Source organism: Narcine bancroftii, chromosome 2 (assembly GCF_036971445.1).
Source record: "Narcine bancroftii isolate sNarBan1 chromosome 2, sNarBan1.hap1, whole genome shotgun sequence".
Classification (NCBI taxonomy): domain Eukaryota; kingdom Metazoa; phylum Chordata; class Chondrichthyes; order Torpediniformes; family Narcinidae; genus Narcine; species Narcine bancroftii.
The window spans coordinates 359,276,255-359,295,453 of NC_091470.1; the positions used below are offsets into that span (position 1 = coordinate 359,276,255).

The 19,199-nt window shown below is 45.1% G+C and overlaps 1 protein-coding gene across 6 annotated transcripts in view; it reads left to right on the plus strand.

Annotated features, from left to right (window-relative positions):
- LOC138755796 (guanine nucleotide-binding protein G(s) subunit alpha) overlaps window positions 1–19,199 on the plus strand; it is a 369,610-nt gene that overhangs the window by 290,123 nt on the left and 60,288 nt on the right. Inside the window, exon 1 of one of the 6 annotated variants that reach the window (XM_069922429.1) lies at window positions 2,937–2,967. The exons of the other annotated variants lie outside the window; for them this stretch is intronic. The gene's annotated coding sequence lies outside the window, so the exon portion shown is untranslated. Of the gene's footprint in view, window positions 1–2,936; window positions 2,968–19,199 lie in introns of those variants that run through there. 6 annotated transcript variants of the gene reach the window in all.

Sequence of the window (19,199 nt, forward strand, 5' to 3'; positions counted from 1 at the left end):
AGAACGGGGAAAGAGAGAAAGTGAGTTAGTTTTCAGTCAGAGGGAAATTGGTGAAAGAGTCGGAAGAACAAAGGGAATATCTCTGATAGGGTGAGACCAATTTAAGTTTTGCTGTTTGAGTTATGTGTTAATGGGAGAACGTGGAAGCCAGCTGGCCAGGGTATAGAAAGAAATGGAAAACCACAAAGTAAGCCAAGAGGATAAGAGGAAGAAATGGCCAGCTCTGATAAAAGCAGTACAAAACAGTGAGTTAGTGCTATTGAATCCTAAAGACAGCAGCGTATCCAGATGGAATTCAAGGCAGGGTAGCTCTTTGCCTCGTAGTCCTTTTGCAATTTCCTTAACATTTTCACTCCATGCCCAAACCTCAGTTTTACTCCCTTCCCCATCCCTGTCAGGCAAGACTCACCTTCAGCAACACACAAATTGAAGGTGCTGGAACCTGGAGCAAGCAATGAGAAGGAGGAGATAACATTAGTTAGACAACTGATGAGGACTGTTCAAGAGGAATAGAATATAAGAGCAGGGATGTGATGTTGAAGTTTAATAGGCACTGGTAAGACCTCACTCGAGGCAGTTTTGGGCTCCACATTTAAAAAAAGGATGTGCAGTCATTGGAAAGGACTCAAAGAAGGTTCACTAGGATTGATTCCAGAAATGAGAGGGCTACGACAGCTTTTGGAATTTTAGGAGAATGAAGGGCAATCTCATTGAAACATTTTGGATCTTGAAAGGGGTGGACAGAGTAGATGTAGAAAGGTTATTTCCCAAGGTGGGAGAGTCTGGGACAAGAGGGCACAACTTCAGGATTGAAGGGGTTCTGCTTAGAACAGAGATGCGGAGGGATCTCTTCAGCCAGAAGGTGGTAAATCTGTGGAATCTGTTGCCACAGGCAGTTGTGGAGGCCAGGTCATTGGGTGTATTTAAGAGCAAAGGTTATGGGGTGTGGCCACACGAAGGATCTAGTCAAATGTGGGTTAGAAGACCTCTACATGAAAGGTGATGAAAAAGACGGTCAAAGGTGACCAGACTGAAGATTTTATGTGCTTAAAAATAGAAAATGGCAGGTAAGAAAAATAAGTCACAAAAAAATTAGGGCTGAAGAAGTTGAAAAATCGCCAAGATCGTCGACAGCAAGTCCACAAAGGAGTGGTGAAAAAGGTGCTGCCTTGATGTTGGAGCCGATTGGTCGACACCCGATCTGGAAAAGTTGCTCAAAACAATGGAGACATTGAGAGGATGATTTTCTAAGGTAGAAAATGTGCTGTCAGGGATGGCGACAGCGCTTGAAAACCTGGTGATTGGAATGGACCAGGTCAAAAATGACCTGACAATGGCTCAGGAAAAACTGAAGGCCCTGGAAGAGTATGGATAGGATAGATGTAAGAAGGTTTTTTGAGCTGGCCGGGGAAACTAAAACAAGAGGACACAGTCTCAAGATTCGGGGGAGTAGATTTAGGACAGAGATGAGGAAAAATAGTTTTTCCCAGAGAGTAGTGAATGTTTGGAATTCTCTAACCAGGGAAGTGGTTGAGGCTGCCTCATTAAACATATTTAAAATTCGGTTAGATAAATTTTTACATGATAGAGGAATTAGGGGATATGGGGAGAAGGCAGGTAGATGGAGTTAGGTCATAAATTAGATCAGCCATGATCGTATTGAATGGCGGAGCAGGCTCGATTGGCCATTTTTGGCCTAATCCTGTTCCTACTTCCTATGTTCCTAAGACAATGCAATGGCATGGAAACTGGATAAACAACTGCTGCCGGATAAAATCAATCATATGGAGCATTTCAGCAGAAGGAATAATGTCCATATCAAGGCAATGACCCGGTGGGGTTGTTTGAGGAATGGGTTCCACGAGTGTGGGAACAGGAAGATTGAAAGGAAACTTGCTTATTGAGAGAGCCCACCAGACCATCAGCCCCAGAAGACCGGATGATCAAAGACCATGGCCTGTCCCATTAAGATTTTTGAGGTATCGGGATCAGGAGGCAACATTAAGAGCAGCGGTCGAATATGCCAGGGGAAAAAATGGCCCAGTCAAATGGGAAGATAGAAAAGTTCTGTTTTTTTCAAGACTTTAGTGTGAATTTGGTTAAGCAAAGAAAGGAATTTGATGGCGTCAAGCAACAACTACAAATACAGGGCATAAAGTACTTGATGCTATACCCAGCACATTGAGGATCAATGTGTCGGAGGGACCCCGAAAATTCTGTAAATTTGCAAAGGAGGGAGAGAGATATATGCAAGGACTATAAAGGGGACTCCAGAATGGATTCCAGAAAGAAAAATAAAAAATAGACAAAGTGAACTGTGAACTTAAAAATCTGTCTTTTATTGGTTAATTAAAGTAGTATTAAATGTATGAGGAGAGCTCAGGAGAGAGTGAATACAATAAAAGAGCAGCAGGGCAGATACCCCGATATAAGGGGTTTAATAGCACTGGAGAATAAGAGTTTTTACAAAAAGCCACCAAAGTTAAGGGGAGGGGTTTTCTTTTAAATAGTACCGGGAGCTTTTTACGCGGGCTTCTGGGGTTTCTTGTTTACGTCATAGCCAGTGCAGAGGCATTGCACGTGTTTTTTTAAAAGGGCTAAATCATTGTATTGTATGAATAATATCTGCACAATTGGAAAACAGAATGGTCGAAACAGATTGCTATTTGATCATGCACAGCCAACCCTAATGATACCAATGCCAGAGAAACAAGAGAGTGGTTATAGATGACATCTTAACTCTACGCTGTTGAAAAGGACAGATTTCTGTAATTTTGTTAGGGGGCAAATAGATTTGTTTGAAACAAATTTCCCCTCTACTAATGACAGTTTTTTTTTTAAATATAGGATACACTCAAGGCTTATTTAAGTGGACAGATGATTTCATATACTAAAAAAAGGAACACATGGCAGATATTAATGGTCTGGAGAAAGAAATAGAGCTGGAACAAAAATACCAGATATCAGGTTTGAAAAATAAATATAAGATCTTGGAAAATAAAAACTGAAATTTAATACATTGCAAACATATAAAATAGAACTATTTTAAAATCAAAAAAGAAATATTATGAATTGGGAGATAGAGCACATAAAGTTCTATCCTGGCAATTAAAGGTGGAAGAGACATCAAGGATGATTAATGCAATCCAAAGAGAAGCTGATAAATTAACATATAATCTGAAAGAAATCAATGACATTTATAAACAATATTATACAAAACTGTATAAGACAGAATTGCTAGGTGACTCGAGAGCAGTGGTTCCCAACCTTTTTCTTTCCACTCACATTTTTTCTTTGGCTTGGCTTCGCGGACGAAGATTTATGGAGGGGGTAAAAGTCCACGTCAGCTGCAGGCTCGTTTGTGGCTGACAGGTCCGATGCAGGACAAGCAGACACGGTTGCAGCGGTTGCAGGAGAAAATTGGTTGGTTGGGGTTGGGTGTTGGGTTTTTCCTCCTTTGCCTTTTGTCAGTGAGGTGTGCTCTGCGGTCTTCTTCAAAGGAGGTTACTGCCCGCCGAACTGTGAGGCGCCAAGATGCACGGTTTGAGGCGATATCAGCCCACTGGCGGTGGTCAATGTGGCAGGCACCAAGAGATTTCTTTAGGCAGTCCTTGTACCTTTTCTTTGGTGCACCTCTGTCACGGTGGCCAGTGGAGAGCTTGCCATATAACACGATCTTGGGAAGGCGATGGTCCTCCATTCTGGAGACGTGACCCACCCAGCGCAGCTGGATCTTCAGCAGCGTGGACTCGATGCTGTCGGCCTCTGCCATCTCGAGTACTTCGATGTTAGGGATGAAGTCGCTCCAATGAATGTTGAGGATGGAGTGGAGACAACGCTGGTGGAAGCGTTCTAGGAGCCGTAGGTGATGCCGGTAGAGGACCCATGGTTCGGAGCCGAACAGGAGTGTGGGTATGACAACGGCTCTGTATACGCTTATACGGTCAAAACTGGTTGACCGTTTTGAGTTTTGTGTGCCCGATGGAGATGTGGGGGGGCTGGTAGTCATGGTGGGGAGCTGGTTGATGGAGGACCTCAGTTTTCTTCAGGCTGACTTCCAGGCCAAACATTTTGGCAGTTTCTGCAAAGCAGGACGTCAAGCGCTGAAGAGCTGGCTCTGAATGGGCAACTAAAGCGGCATCGTCTGCAAAGAGTAGTTCACGGACAAGTTTCTCTTGTGTCTTGGTGTGAGCTTGCAGGCGCCTCAGATTGAAGAGACTGCCATCCGTGCGGTACCGGATGTAAACAGCGTCTTCATTGTTGAGGTCTTTCATGGCTTGGTTCAGCATCATGCTGAAGAAGATTGAAAAGAGGGTTGGTGCGAGAACACAGCCTTGCTTCACGCCATTGTTAATGGAGAAGGGCTCAGAGAGCTCATTGCTGTATCTGACCCGACCTTGTTGGTTTTCATGCAGTTGGATAACCATGTTGAGGAACTTTGGGGGGCATCCGATGCGCTCTAGTATTTGCCAAAGCCCTTTCCTGCTCACGGTGTCGAAGGCTTTGGTGAGGTCAACAAAGGTGATGTAGAGTCCTTTGTTTTGTTCTCTGCACTTTTCTTGGAGCTGTCTGAGGGCAAAGACCATGTCAGTAGTTCCTCTGTTTGCGCGAAAGCCGCACTGTGATTCTAGGAGAATATTCTCGGCGACACTAGGTATTATTCTATTTAGGAGAATCCTAGCGAAGATTTTGCCTGCAATGGAGAGCAGCGTGATTTCCCTGTAGTTTGAGCAGTCTGATTTCTCGCCTTTGTTTTTGTACAGGGTGATGATGGTGGCATCACGAAGGTCCTGAGACAGTTTTCCTTGGTCCCAACAAAGCTTGAAAAACTCATGCAGTTTGACATGCAGAGTTTTGCCGCCAGCCTTCCAGACCTCTGGGGGGATTCCATCCATACCTGCTGCTTTGCCACTTTTCAGTTGTTCGATTGCATTATATGTCTCATCCTGGGTGAGGACCTCATCCAGCTCTAGCCTTAGGGGCTGTTGAGGGAGCTGGAGCAGGGCGGAATCTTGGACTGAGCGGTTGGCACTGAAAAGAGATTGGAAGTGTTCTGACCATCGGTTGAGGATGGAGATCTTGTCGCTGAGGAGGACTTTGCCGTCTGAGCTGCGCAGCGGGCTTTGGACTTGGGGTGAGGGGCCGTACACAGCCTTTAGAGCCTCTTAGAAACCCCTGAAGTCGCCATTGTCCGCGCTGAGCTGGGTTTGCTTGGCGAGGCTAGTCCACCACTCATTTTGGATCTCCCGGAGTTTGCGCTGAAGATGGCTGCATGCGCGACGGAAGGCTTGTTTCTTCTCTGGACAGAACGGCTTTGTAAGGTGAGCCTGGTGGGCAGCTCGCTTCTTTGCCAGCAGCTCCTGGATTTCCTGGCTGTTTTCGTCGAACCAGTCCTTGTTTTTCCTGGAGGAGAAGCCCAGTACCTCTTCAGTGGATTGCAGTATGGTAGTCTTCAGCTGATCCCAGAGGGTTTCAGGGGACGGGTCCGTGAGGCGGATTGCATCGTCGAGCTTTGCTTTGAGGTTTGCCTGGAAGTTTCCTCTCACTTCGTCTGACTGCAGGTTTCCAACATTGAACCTCTTTCTGGGGGCTTTACTGTTCCTGGGCTTTGGCTTGAAGTGAAGGTTGAGCTTGCAGCGAACCAGCCGGTGGTCTGTGTGGCATTCCGTGCTGGGCATGACCCTGGTGTGGAGCACATCTTGTTTGTCTCTTTCTCGCACCAGGACGTAGTCCAGGAGGTGCCAGTGTTTGGATCGGGGATGCATCCAGGTGGTCTTAAGGCTGTCCCTCTGCTGAAAAAGGGTGTTTGTAATGACAAGCCGCTGTTCTGCGCAGAGCTCCAACAGGAGGCGCCCATTGTCGTTGCACTTGCCGACGCCATGCTTGCCCAGGATTCCTGGCCAAGTTTCTGAGTCTTTGCCGACGCAAGCGTTGAAGTCGCCAAGGATGACAACCTTGTTGGCTGTAGGGGTGCGTTGGATGAGGTTGCGCAGGTCAGTGTAGAACTTGTCCTTTTCTGCTGGTTCCGCCTGGAGGGTTGGAGCATAGACACTGATGAGGGTGATGCGATGCTTGTTTTGAAGGGGGAGTCGCATGGACATGATTCGGTCCGAGTGGCCTGTCGGAAGGTTTTCGAGTTTGGAGGCAATGGAGTTCTTGACCATGAAGCCTACACCAGATAGGCGTCGTTCATCCGAAGGCTTGCCAGACCAGTAGAGTGTGTAGCCCGCGCCGCGTTCTTGGAGGCTGCCTACATCTGCCAGGCGGACTTCACTGAGAGCGGCTATGTCGATGTCAAGTCTGAGGAGTTCATGTGCAATGAGGTCAGACCGACGTTCAGGTCGGTAGCTGTCAGCCTTGTCTAGCATGGTTCTGATGTTCCAGCATGCTAGCTTGAGTTTGTGAGCATCTTTTGAGGGGGAGGACGTGGACTTGTCCTCGGGCCTGCGCAAAGGAGCTTTTAGGTGGAGTGCAGTGCGCGCAGTACTGGCCCCACCCTTTACACCCATGGTTCGTGTGCCATGGCCAAGCAAGCTGGGACGTGGCAGCGAGGTCCTTGGGTCGTAGGTTTTATATCGGAGTGGCCTTCTCCTATGCAGGTTTCTTACCCGGGCTGGAGGGGTCTGCCTCCCCTCCTAGGTCGGTCCATACTGCCCGGACCGGGGCCGGGGCCACCGCTGCTCTCCCTGTGCCTGGACTGGGGCCGCCGCCTCCACCTCTCTGCCCGGACCGGGGACTCCGCGTCCCCCTTGCTCCTGCCCGGATCGGGGCCGCCGCCGCCTACCCTCTGCCCGGACCGGGGCCGGGGCCGCCGCTGCTCTCCCTGTGACTTTAGCATAGACTCATTGCAAATGCATAATATATGCATTTGCATAATATATATAAAGAGATAATATATATAAAGAGAGAGAGAGAAAGGTATAAAATTATAAAGGGTATAGATAAGATATAGGTAGGTGGGACTAGAACTGGGAGACATAGACTCAAGATTCAAGGTAGTAGATTTAGGATGGAGATGAGGAGGACATCTTTCCACTCACATACACTTTAAATATTCCCTATACTATCAGTGCTCTGTGATTAGTAAGGGATTGCTTAAGGTTGGATGTGAGTAGGAAGGAAAGGTTAAGAATTACTGCTCTAGATCCAATTGTTACTGAAATATTTTGCTTGAGAAAAATTGTAATTGGCCCATTTCCTTTTGAGTTATGAAACTATACACATAATGAGTCAATGAGGTACGATTACAACAGTGGTTTGCAACCTTTTTCTTTCCACCCACATCCCACCTTAAGAAATCCCTTACTAATCACAGAGCACTGATGGTATAGGGCATACTTAAAGTGGTATGTGAGTGGAAAGAAAAAGATTGGGAACCACTGCTCCAGAGAGATAGATGAATTTCTCTTATCGATTGAATTATGGAAATTTTAAAATAGAGATCAGATGAAATTGGATGCCCCTTTTACCAGAAAAGAGATTGAAAAAGCCTTAAATATATTGCAGGCAAATAAATCACTCGGGAAGGATGGTTTTCTTCCCAAGTTTTATAGACAATTCAGAGATCTTTTGAGGTCTCTTATTATGTCTTATTATGGTCGTGGTAAGTAAGAGAGGGGAAATTTGGAACTTAGTTAGCAATCTACCAACACTTTTAAAGCTCCCCAGAAGACAAAGCTCTGAGTCTACTGGGAAGATGACTCCTGCGATCTTAGTTAGGCTGTCACAAAGGTCAGACCAGAAGGGCCTCAGCTTCTTGCAGAGCCTGTTAGAAGGTAAGAAGGAACCAAACTCTACCACACCTAAAGCACATCTCTGATAACTCAGGTTTATATTGGTGTCATTTCTGTGGGGTGAGGTACAGCTAATGGAGAACATTATAGTGGGCCAATCTATACCTGGTCTTACGTGTGGCCAGAAAATGTATAGCAGTAACATGGAAATCTGACTCCCATCTCCTCATTGGTGGTTTCCATTCCATTTGAAAATGTCACATACAGTGTTAGGAAGAGATAGGACACCTTCCTAAAAATCTGGCACCCTTATTTAGAGCATGTAGGTACCTCATTGGCTCCACCATAGGGTTACGGCTTCTGTTGACTCACCACCAGACCTCTAACACTGTGGTGCCTTCATGTCTATGTGTTTTGCTGTAGGCACCTGATGATGGGACTTTTCTGTTTCTTTTTCTTATTTTTCCTGTTTAGTTGGACTTGTACAGGGGGGAGGGGTGGTGGAGGGATGGGTGTTTCTTGACTTTTTGGTATTTTGTATGGTTGTTGATCGTTAAATATATTTCAAATGATAAATAAAATTTTTCAAAAAAAGAGAGGGACGATTTAAGAGAAGCACAAGAGGCTTCTCAGTTTTTCACTCATATGGTAGTCCATTTCTACAATGAGCTGCCAGAGGAAAGCATACAAGCAGCTACAATTGGAACGTTCAAAAGATAGGATGTTTGCTGATTTGGAAAGGCGTGGTCAGCTTAGAGGCAGTCAGCATGGTGTTGTGCAGGGCAGGTCATGTCCTACAAACCTGATTGAGTGTTTTGAGGACGTGACGAAGGTGGTTGATGAGGGGAAGGCAGTGAATGTGGTCTACGTGGATTTTAGTGTCATTTGACATCATGATCCCTCCTGGTAGGCTGGTCTAGAAGGCACAGGTGCATGGGATACAAAAAGAGAATTGAAAGTTTGGATTCAGAAATAGCTTGGGCCCTTGCCTATAGAAGGCTGTTATTCAGGCTGGATGCCAGTAACCAGTGGTGCTTCTGTGACAGATTATGTTATATTTTATATTGTATACAGACATGCTTTTGGAAGATAAATTGTGGGGTTTTTAGTTAGGTCATACACAGATACAAACGCTTTAAAACAGACCTGATTTAAAATGCCAGAGCTCTGCTCAAGCCAGACAGTCCAGGCTCCGGATGCCTTTGTAAAAACTTGGAAAAATACCTATAAGGAGTTCACAAGTAGGTGTTAATTAGGCATACTGTGGAGTAATGGATTATTGTTTTGGAAAGCAACAAATGAACAGACTCAGACGATTGGGTCCGGTACTGCAGTCTGTCTCAGTGCGGTTTGCTGTTCTAAGAGGGTCATGCGGTTTTATCTGTGAGTGAGAGAGAGAGAGAATTCAGTTCAAGATTGATCCTGAAGATATCAAAAAATGTTTTAAAAATATCTATCCAAAATTTTGCTAATTTGGGACTTGATCAAAACATGTGTAACATGTAACAAGAGGCTTCAAAAATGTTACATTTATCATAGAATGGATTGATATTAAGATAAATTTAACTTTCACTATGTACCACTTTAAATTGAATCAAACTGTGTCTAGCACACAGAGAAGAATTAGTAGCCCCTTTTCCACTGGTTCCCTGTCCCAGAAACTAACTGGGATTTTACTGGGACAGGGTCCAGTGGAAAGGGAACATTGACCGAACACCGGCATTAAATGACGTCATTTCGCGCTGGGGATTGACCACCTCTACCCCTACCCATATCCCTGGCATTTACTGACACTGATATTTTGATAAAACCAATGGAAAATGGGACAACAGAAAGTCACCCATTCCCAGTTGAAGGTAGAACACTTCGATACCCTTCGATGAGTGTGTTCAGTTGAAAAGCATTTAGTGTCCCAGTTAAGAGTACGCCAGTGGAAATGGAACAGAGGGTTTCCTATCCTGGGACACTGCACAACCAATTAACTGGAATGCCAGTGGAAAGAGGCTATTGATAAAGCCTAGAATTGTGACCCAATCTTCCTCTGAGAAGGATATATTAAGATCATTCTCCCTTTCAGTTTTTATCTTAATTAAGGAAACTATCTTTATATTCAATATTTTATGATATAAAGTGGATATTATACCTTTATGTACAAATGTAGTTCAAAAGGTTCATCTATAAAATTCAGATCAGGAAGACATAGATATTCTGGAAGTTTAGATCTAATAAAATGCCTAATTTAGTAATCCCTAAAAAAATGTCTATTTGGTCAATTAAATTCCTCCATAAAGATGCAAAATTTTGTTGAATATAAAGATCTTTGAAGCTTTTTATCCCTAGCCAATTCCATTCTTCATAACCTGCATATAAAATGGAGGGCTAGAATGTGTCTTTAGATGCTGAAAAGGCATTTGATAGGGTAGAATGGGAATACCTGTTTGTTACCTTAGCAAGATTTAATTTTGGCTCAGTTTTTATTCAATGCTTCAAACTTTTATATGCATGCCCAATAGCTTCAATTTGTACTCATTTCCAACATTCAAATTTTTTTTAATTACATCGAGGTACTAGATAGAATTGCCCTTTGCTTTTTGATCTAGTGGAGAAACCACTAGCTGTTGTTTTACATGCAAATGAAGATTTTAAGGGGATGTTTAGAGGGACACTTGAACATAGGTTATCTTTATATGTAGATGAACTTTGTGTCTAGTTCAGAGACTTTGATTCCAAAGATATTGTTACTTACACATTTTAGTAAGTTTGCCATCTATAAACTTAATTTACATAAGAGTAAATTGTTACCATTAAAGGGCTCTCTTACTTTATACTCTAAAATCACTTTCAAGATAGTGAAAGAACAATTTAGATATCTTGGTATCAAGATAGCTAAGAACATTAAAAACCTCTTTAAAGAAAATTTTGCAGCTTTATTTATTCAAACTAAGATAATATTATTCAGATGGTCACCACTTTCTCTATGATCAGTCATATTAATTCAGACAGAATGATTATCTGACCAAAATTTTGTATTTATTTCAGTCATTACCAATGTTATTTCCTAAATCTTTTTTTGAGACATTGGAATCATTTATTATGTCATATATATGGCAAGGGAAGAAAGCTCGATTAAATAAAATTTATCTTCAGAGTACAAGAAATGACAGAGGTTTGTCATTACCCAATTTTAGACTCTACTATTGGGTAATAAATATAAGAAATATGCTATTGTTGTTACAATTTGATAAAATTGACGACTGCCCTAACTGGGTTGAAATGGAGTTGAAATCTTTTAAAAATACTCTGTGTGGACATTTTTTAGGCTCATCCTTACCTTTTTCTATTCCAAAATTAACAAAGAATTTAATAATGAGAAAGAGAATTTGGGTTCAATTCAGGAAATGTTTGGGATTTTTGTTCACTAGTCCGATTCTGTCCAATCACCAAATGCCTTTTGAAGGTTAAAATTGTACCGACTTCCTCTAGCAGCTCATTCCAAATACAGTGCACCCTCTGAATGAAAATGTTGCCCTGCATGTCCTCTCAAATCTCTCCCCTTTCACCTTAAACCTCTCGCTCTAAAATCAGCTATCCTGGGAAAAATGCCCTTTGTCCGTGCCTCCCATAATTTTATATACCGGAAGTCAGCCAGAACCTCCTGTGCACCAAAGTAAAAGGCCCAGTCTATCCAGCTTCTCCCAAAAACAGGTCTTCAAGCCCTTTAGACATACGGCACGGTAACAGGCCCTTCCAACCCATGAGCCTGTAGCGCCCAGTTACACTCAACGAGCCCTCTTTACCCAGAGGGTGGTGAATCTGTGGAATTCATTGCCACAGGGGGCAGTCGAGGCAGGTTAAGGTTATGGAGAGAAGGCGGGGTCGGGGTACTGAACTTTAAGATCAGCCATGATCTCGTTGAATGGCGGAGCAGGCTCGAAGGGTCGAATGACCTACTCCTCTTCCTATCTTTTATGTTTCTATGTAATCCCGTATGTCTTTGGAATGTGGGAGGAAACTAGAACGCCCAGAGGAAATCCACATCATCATGGGATGAACGTCCAAAATCTTTACAGTCAGCAGCAGATTTGAACATGGTCACTGGCATTGTAATAGCATTGCATTAACCTCTACCCTAACCATGCCACCCTAATGTCCTGGTAAACCTCTCTTTCCAATGTCTTCTTGCACCTGGATGACCAGAATGAGACGCAGTTCTCCAAGGCTCACCAAGGTTTATGTAGTTGTAGCAGAATGTCCCAACGTTTGTACTCAAAGCCCTACCTAATGAAGGAAGGCATGCCAAATGCCTTCTTCACCACCCTGTCCACCTGAGTTGCCTCTGTCAGGGTACAATAGCACAGACTCCAGAGACATTTCTCCCACTTACTTATTTTGAGTGTACTTGGTCCTCAAGGCCATAACGCATATCTGCCCCTTCAGCATGCCCACCATGAACCCCAGGCTAATGGACTTAGCATTGCCTCTGCAGGATCAATGAGACCCACTCTGTCTTAGTCAGTTCATGGCTTGGCGACATGCTTCAATCTGCTCCTGGCAGACGATCTCAATAATAATTTATTCATACACATCCTGGAAGGTGGGGAGATACCTCCATCAGTTTTTATCAAAGTCCACAGCTTAACGTTACCAGAATCTGAACAGTTGAGCCATTAGATGCCCTTGCAGCATCCCACCTTTAGGCCAAGGCATGTTGTCACACATCGGCCCCCCACATGACCTACTCAAAGCATTTCACATAGGGCTCAACCGCCATCTCAGTGCATGAAATGCAAAAACTCCCAGCACCTGTTGCCAAATCTGTCTTGTGACCCTTAAATAGGATAAAAGTAAATGGGTGTAAAAAATTTCAATCATCTATTTGGAAATGTACTCTGACATTCAGCAGTATGTTATTTCCCCTGAATCGATCTGGAACACTACTTCCAACCTGTTTGAGTAACCCTGGGAAATAATGGTTTTACATCATCAGTTGGCACCATTTATTTTCCGGAACTGGTTCCTGTGAGGTCGACTTCCCTTCCAATAAGTTGGATGAATGAGATAGTGATTTTGCGTGATCTGATTGGACTATTGACCATTACAGGATTTGCAACATCACCTCAGCTTCTCTGACACAGGTACCCCACGGCTGCATGCTCAGCCCCATCCTCTGTTCCTTCTATACCTATGTAGCCAATCTACAAATTCACTGACAGCACCACCATTAGCTGGCCAAATCACAGATAATGAAGTGACAGAATACGAGATGGAGTTCGGGGAGTAGGACCCAAAAGTCTGCAGACACTGTGGTTGAAGTAAAAACACAATCCTGGAGGAACTCAGCAGGTCAAACAGGGTGCTTTATATAGCAAAGATAACCAACGTTTCAGGCTTGAGATCGAGAATCTGGTTGGTTGGTTGGTGCCAGAACAACCATCTTACTCTCAACGTCACCAAGCTTATTGTGGACTTAGGAAAGGGGGTTGGTTGGGGGGGGCAAGCACGCTTCTGCCTTGACAGGACAGCGGTGGAGAGGATTAGTGTTCGAGTTCCTGCGAGCTCACATATCAGAGGACCTCTCCTAGAGCCAGCACCCATCAAAGCAACCATGAGGAAGCCACCCAATGCCTCGAGTTTCTAAGGCATTTGAGGAGATTCTGTCTGTCATCAAAAGCTCTATCAAATCTCTACAGATGTTCTTTTGAAAATATTCTGACTGGTTTGGAAACTCGCGTGTCGTGGAACACAAAAGGCTTCAGGAAGAGGCAAACCTAGCCAAGTGCGTCCCATCTATGTGAGAAAGGCAGCACCTTTGAGATACTAGCTTAACGTCCAGCCCCTCTAGGCTCAAGAACAATATATTTTTCCAACAGCTCTCTGGCTCGGACTTGGGTACATAGCTTCAAGATCCAAGGTAGTAGATTCAGGACGGAGACTGCTTTTCCCAGTGTATAATCTATGGAGTTCACTGCCTATTGACCTCAATGACTATATTTAAGACAAGGTTTTTACATAGTAGGGGAATTGAGGGATATGGGGAAAAGGCAGGTGATGAGCCAATCATCAGATGAGCCATGATCTTATTCAATGGTGAAGCAGGCTTGACGGGCAGAATGGCCTACACTTGCTGGTATTTCTTATGTTCTTGAACCTCCCCAGAGCTCCCTAACCCTAAACAATTTCCAAAAGATATCCGCACTTTTGAAACATCACTTTTTTTTTCCACGCGCTGACTGCAATTGTGATTTTTTATTATCTCTCTCCTCTGCCTTGGAATATTGTGTTAATTTATTTTATACTATCATTGTTGGTGTATCTTGTCCAGCTGTGTGGTTGCTACAAGTAAAAATGTGGGTGCATCTGTACATTATACTTACGTATACGACAATAAACTGTTATCTCCCATCAGTATTGATGGATTGTGTTTATTACAGGCAGATTGAATCATTTCATGCAGTTTTAGCACAGATTGTAATCGCATGATATTAATTGCTCTTTGAACCTCCCAATCTCGCTTTCAGATGCTGTTGAAACTGATATCTTTAACTAAACATCTGATTATCTAACTGTGTGCCATCTAATGTGGAATACTGCTGAATCTTGACTGGAGGGTGCCCATGTAAACTATTAATTCATCTATCCTTTGAGATTTATGGTCTCTTTTTCAGTCTTGAATTTATAGTTGCTTTAATTTTGAACATGCATGGCTGCAATAAGAAATTTGGCGCCTCGGGGCATATGCACGTGACATGACATATGGTCACACTGAACATTAATGTCTTCATATGATTCCTTTGTTGCCATGTAATAGTACAGGAGATGTAATATTACACAAAATCGCCTTCTGCCTGTCATTAGTCTTGCCCAGTGCCCCTCACAGTAGGAGAGAAGGAGAAGCAAAAGAGAGTCCATTCTGAGTCACTGAGCGGATTCGCCTCCAGCGCTCCCACAGCCTCTGCAGCTGCACGGCCTCCTGTTGGTGGTTTCGACTCGAAGCATTACATTTTTTTTTCAATTTAGGCATACAGCATGGTAACAGGTCATTTCGGCCCATGAGTCCGTGCCACCCAATTTACACCCCATTAATGATTCAAATTGTGGGATTAAACCAGAGGCCCTAGGGAAAACCAATCCAGACACGGGGAGAATGTACAAACTCCTTACCGTCAGCGTGGGATTCAAGCCCCAGTCCTGATCACTGGCGCTGTAAAGGCATTGCGCTAACTGCTATGCCATCCATGGCACGCCAGTTTGAAACATTAGGCCCTTTCATGCAAAGAAAATGTCCAACTGTAAAGGCGGAGATTCTCCACCCTTGGGTTGGGAGACTTGCTTTCTTGAATATGCCATAGCCAGCTCCAAGGCGCCGACTGCACTCCCTCTCATGGAAGAATAATTGGTGGAGCTCAGCGCTCTGCCGCTTCACATGAATGTACAGCCGCTGCCCATGACCCATCTCCCCTCTCACCACTCTCCCTCCATGACTCCCTCAAGCAGGGGCGGCGGGCAGGAGCCATCAAGGCAGGGGCAGCTGGTGGGGGCCATCAGGTCAGGGGTGGTCAGCAGAAGCTGTCAGGCAATGGGAGGGGGGGGGGCGTCAGGGCAGGGACGGCTGGTAGGGGCTATCAGATCAGGGGTGGCCAGTGGGGGCCATCAGGGTGGAGGCCATCAGGGGCTGGCTGGTGCAGTCTGTGACAGCCCCACCGGCCGCTATAGCACCAGCCACTCTCTGCATCTCAAAACCAGACAGAGCAGTGGCCATCTTCCCTACCCATAATCCCCCACACACCTGGAACTCTTCTGGGAAACACAGCAGTTCCAGCTGCGTGGGGGATTATGGATAATGAAGACAGCCATTGCTCTGCCGCGTATTCATGACGGGCGGCGCTACAGTACCAGTCGCCCCGCTTCCATTGGCTCTGGAGGGAGCGACATGAATGCGGCCCAGGAGCAGCATAAGTTTATGTTTACCCTCCGCACTTGTAGCCGGCCTCCAGGTGGGGGCCATTGCTACCCATGGGTACTGTCTGACCTGCTGAGTTCCTTCAGCTGTTCTTTACTCAAGATTCCAGTGTCTGCAGCTTTTGTGTTGCTCTCTAATGCTCCTCTTGCTTTGTTGACTCACTCAAGCCCGACAAGCACACAAATCCCGACTCAGCAGCAATTCTGATTCGACAACATGAACTCTCAGAAACTTGCCTACCATTGACCAAAGGCGGTCTTCAGTTCTCCCAGCTCGGCTGCACAAGGTCGACCCATTGTTGAGTAAAATGAGGGACTGTGCTTCTATCATGCTCTCATGCCATGGGTCACAGGCCTCCCCTTATTGCTCATTAAGTGATGTTAGTCCTTTCACAGCTCCCTTGTAATCCTCCAATCAATTAACAAGTCTGTGTGCCTTGGCTGATCTCACGGCCAAGGGAAAAACATCCTCTCTGTTAACCCTGTCGTTTTCTCCCAGCCTAATGCACCTCAGCATGATCTCTCCACGGCCTTCTTTATTAACTGTGGGCAGCAGAGCAGTTAGTGTAACGGATTCACAGTGCCAGTGACCCAGGTTCAACTCCAGCGCCGTCTTTACGAAGTAAAATAAGAAATTCTTCAGATACTGTGATTGTAGATCATACACAAAAGTGCTGGAGAAGTCCATGGATGCTGCATGACCTGCTGAGTTTCTCTAGCACTTTTGTGTATTAACTGTCTGTGTGGAGTTTGTACATCCCCCGCCATGTCTTTATGGGTTTCCTCTGAAAGCTTCAGTCTCCTCCCACCCTTCAAACCACCCAGGGGTTGTAGCTTCATTGGTGTATTGGGGGGTGGGGGGAGTGAGCAAGGACTCATGGGCTGGAAGGACCTATGATCGTGCTGTGTCTTAACTTCCAGAAGAAATAACCCCGTCCAGTAGGTTTTTCTTCATGAATATGATCTCCATCCTGGCAACATCCTCATAAATCTTCGGCATGCTCCCTCCAGTGTGAACCACACCTTCTGGAGATGTGGTGACCAGTTCCAGGTAGCTGAACTAATGATTTATTCCACTTTTACAAAGGTTAATTCTTTATCGAGATTTTATTTGATCCTTACTTGAGCGCTTCTCCCAGCGCTGCCTCCACACCACCCTCAACATCCACTGGAGTGACTACGTCACCATCATTGAAGACCTCGACAGGTGGAGGTTACCAGCATTGAGGCCATACTGTTGAAGATGCAGCTACACTGGGCAGGGCACATCTCCAGGATGGAGGATCATCGCCTGCCCAAGATTGTGCTGAATGGTGAACTCTGCACTGGCTACCGTGACAGAGGGACTCCAAAAAAGAGGTACAAGGACTCTCTGAAGAAATCCCTTGGTGCCTGTCACGTGAACCATCACCAGCGGTCTGCCCTAGCCTCCAATCGAATAGCCTGGCAACACTCTGTTCACCATTTTGCCTCCTCCTTTGAGAACACGCGCAGGGCTGGCCTTGAGGACAAAAGGAGATGGGTGAAGAACCGTGACACAGCAGCAGCAAACTCAGATCAGTATTTCCCTCCTAGCCCCTGCAGCCGGGCATGTCTGACCCGCATTGGCCTCGTCAGCCACCAGCGAGACTGCAGCAGACATGGGCAGCCCCCTTCCTTCGCGAAGCCAAGCCACGGACTTTGGGCAAGAATCCTAGATTCCAGCACCTGCAATTTCTCTTGTGTCTGCAAACCCAAATACCGTCTGCTTTTCATAATGTTAAATCTGTTCACTTTGGATACCATTTATTTGGTCAGCTAATCCATTATTTTTACATGCCATTACACTTACATAGCAACATGGAGATACTTCACAGGCTTGAGGGCTTACATTACATCATCTCAGCTCTTTGTCAGTGACAAGATCCAAGAGAATCCAGGCAGCGTTTTACCATTTCGTTCAAATCCTCGATAAAGCAGGGTTTCCAAAATTGCTCTTGTACTCAAACTGCAACACATGTTCAGCATCAAGTGGCACCTCTGCTCTTAGATCTCTATCTCTGGAATGCGAGAGAGGGGATTCTATTTGCTTGGCTTTGTAATCCATTCCGCTGAGGAGCTGCAACCCCTGTTTTGAGGCGCCACAGTCCTGCAAATGAGGGTGATCCTGGGGAGGGTCTTCCAGGACATGGGCTCAGTAACAATGGCCTTGGCAAGGGAACATGCAAGTGGCCATTCCACGTGCCAGAGTGTTTATCACTATTGCTCAGTTATCAAAGGGGAGCTGATGGACACGTGGGGGTGGATAGGTTGAGGAGCTGCAGGGGATTAGAAGTAATAAGGTCGTTGACATGGAACTAATGGATCAGAATCTCCACCTCCTGCATCATAGTAAAGCAGGTTAGTTCATCATATTCTAGACTCCAACTTGTTACCAAAAGCAGAATCCCGAGTACATGCAGGATAACATCTGTGATCATCTGTCCCACACAAAGGAGCACCGAAATTTGGCATGGATGTGTGTAGGGGAATGGGAGGGAGGGTGGGTGGGTGGGCAGAGGAGGTGTCTGTGTGTACGTGTGCTCACACTTGGAGAGTGTGAGTTCATATATACATGACTTTGGTCGTGTGTGTATGTACATGCACGTGTGCGTGTGTGTGCGTGTGCGCACACTCATGCACTTGTGGGTGTTTTAATGTGTGTCCTGTTGTGTTTGTGTGTGTACATGTGTGTGTGCATGCATGTGTTTGTACATGCATCGTTGTGTATGTGTCTGTACGTGAGTGTGTTTGCCTTTATGTATGTGTGCACATGTGTATGTGTCTGTACATGAGTGTGGGTGTGTGTATGTCTGTATGTGTGTGTATATGTGTGTGTCTACATGAGTGTGTATGTCTGTACACACGGGTGTGTGTGTACATGAGTGCATGTTTATGTATGTGAGTCTGTATATGTGTGTGTGGTATGTGTGTGTGGTATGTGTGTGTCTGTACATGTGATGAGGTTTATGAAAATCTTGCTGGGGTTACAAGGTTTGAGTTACAGAGAAAGGTTGAGCGGGCTGGGACTTTATTCCCTGGAGCGTAGAAGGTTGAGGGGTGATTTGATAGAGGTATTCAAAATTATAAGGGGGAAAGATCGAGTCAATGTGGATAGGCTTTTTTTCCATTGAGAGAAGGGTAGATTCAAACAAGAGGGCATCGATTAAGATTAAAAGGGGAAAAGTTTAGGAGGAGTTTCTTCACGCAGAGGGTGGTGAGGTGTGGAATGAACTTCCGGCAGAGGTGGAATAACCCAGATCGATCTTAATATTCAAGGAAAAGTTGGATAAGTATTTGAACTGGAGAGGTGTGGAGGGTTATGGATCAAATGCGGGTCAGTGGGACTATGTGGGAGAAGATATTCAGCACAGACTAGTATGGCCAAACTGCCCTGTTTCTGTGCTGTTTATGGTTGTGTGTGTCTGTGTGTGTGTGTGTGTGTGTGTGTTGTGTGTATGTAGGTGAGTGTGTCTGTGTCTGTGTCTG